The 1,971-nt window shown below is 39.7% G+C and overlaps 1 non-coding gene across 1 annotated transcript; it reads left to right on the plus strand.

The window, feature by feature from the left end:
- The first annotated feature begins 400 nt into the window (after window positions 1–400).
- Window positions 401–505, plus strand: LOC141637690 (small nucleolar RNA R71). The gene has a single exon (XR_012541860.1). It is a non-coding gene; the product is annotated as a small nucleolar RNA R71 (small nucleolar RNA).
- Window positions 506–1,971: the final 1,466 nt, after the last annotated feature.

The raw sequence follows: 1,971 nt of genomic DNA on the forward strand, positions 1-1,971 counted from the left end.
TGTTCCCCTACATTCGCTTGAGTCATGACCTAAGGTTCCACAATTCTCACATATCCCGCTTGGGATTGATGAGGATGCCGTCATGGCATTGACATGATGCTTTGATGATTTTGAGCTTTCCTCAAGTCTAGCCATAGCTTGTTCAAACTTCAAGTTGATTGTGTCAATGTGAGCACTAAGTTGAGCACCCAATTGAGTAATGGTGTCCACTTCATACTTTCCTCTAGTAGCCTTGCGAGGCCTACTATATTGCGAATTATGGACCGCCATTTCCTCAATCTTGTTCCATGTTTGATTGTCATCAACCTCGGTGAACATTCCATTTGATCCCATATTGAGAATGTTCCTTGAATCTTCATATAAACCATTCCAAAATTGTTGCACTAAAAACCATTCGCTAAGTCCATGGTGAGGACATGAGCGACAAATACCTTTGACGCTCCCAAGCTTCATACAAAGATTCTTCATCCCTTTGCTTAAAACCCGTAATTTGAGCTCTTAGCATATTGGTCTTTTCCGGTGGGTAGAATTTTTTGTAGAAAGCTAGAGCTAGCTTCTTCCAAGAATCTATTCCAAGGGTGGCCTTATCAAGGCCCTTCAACCATTGTTTTGCGGTGCCGATTAACGAAAAAGGAAATAAGACCCATCTTATTTGGTCTTGAGTCACGCCCGTTTGAGAGATAGCTTCACAATAATCACAAAATGTTTCCATATGAGAATGAGGGTCCTCACTAGGCATTCCCCCGAATGGGCTCCTCTCAACTAGTTGGATGAAGGCGGACTTGGCAATAAAGTTTCCGGTAAGATGTTGTGGGGTAGGAGTACCGTTTGGTAGATCCTCCTCGGTGGGTATAGAGTGTGACGAGAATTTAGGCATTGTAGGTGGATTTTGTGTGGTATTGTTTAATGGGTTCTCTTCTCCTTCTATTGCGAAAGGATTGACAAACTCACTAGTGGGTTGAACAACTTCACCAACACCTCCCAAATTCCTCCTAACAAGTCTCCTATTATTCGTCAAGGTTCTTTCGATTTCACGGTCAAAAGGTAACAAATCTCTTTGTAACCTTCTAGACATGCAAAATGTCAAACAACTCAAAAACAATTAGAACAATCCTTGAGGAGTTTTACTTCCCCAAGGTGAAAAAGATACAACTAAAAACAATAAAAGAAATCTTAAATCAATTAAACACCGTCCCCGGCAACGGCGCCATTTTTGATCGGTGCCATTTGGTGTTCACAATTAAGCATATGTGGTCGTTGGTCAATGGTCGATACAAAACACAATTTATACTTCACAAACAACTCTACAATTAGTAAAGAGGCAAGTAAAGGTCGGATCCCAAGGGACGGGTATTGAAATGAAGATTCTATTGTAACTAGCGGTGTCTAGGGGTGTCACAAATTGGGTTGATGTAGAAGGTTACTAAACTAAAATAGCAATGAAAATAAACTAAGAAGGTAAATGAAATAAGGGTGTAAACAATTGATTAAAAGCACTAGGGTGTCATGGGTTCATAGGGGAATCATGGGATATGATCATACAAACATGTTCTCAAGTTATAAGCAAGCAATTATTGTTGTGATGGATTGAGTTGGGTTATATCTTACAATCCTAGGAAAGTTTGGGTCCCGGAGCCGAATCTCTTGGATTGTACAACACCTACAAGTCGACTTAATCTTCCCTACTTAACACATGCATGGTCTAACAAGACTCGAGTTGGGTTATGTCTTACAAGTCAAGTTGAAAGGATAGAAGATGATAGTAAATGCAAGGATTCATAGGCTTAGCATTTCATCAAATATAACATGTGCATGCATTAAGATCAAAACAAGCAAGCAAATAAGATATGAAAGCATATTAATTTAAGCATGAATCATTCCCCATGTTGGTTTCCCTAATCACCCATTAAACCCTAGCTAAGAGACTACTCACTCATTATCATATTGATCATGCTAGAAAGGTTGTCAATC

This window comes from Silene latifolia, unplaced genomic scaffold (assembly GCF_048544455.1).
Source record: "Silene latifolia isolate original U9 population unplaced genomic scaffold, ASM4854445v1 scaffold_132, whole genome shotgun sequence".
Lineage (NCBI taxonomy): Eukaryota > Viridiplantae > Streptophyta > Magnoliopsida > Caryophyllales > Caryophyllaceae > Silene > Silene latifolia.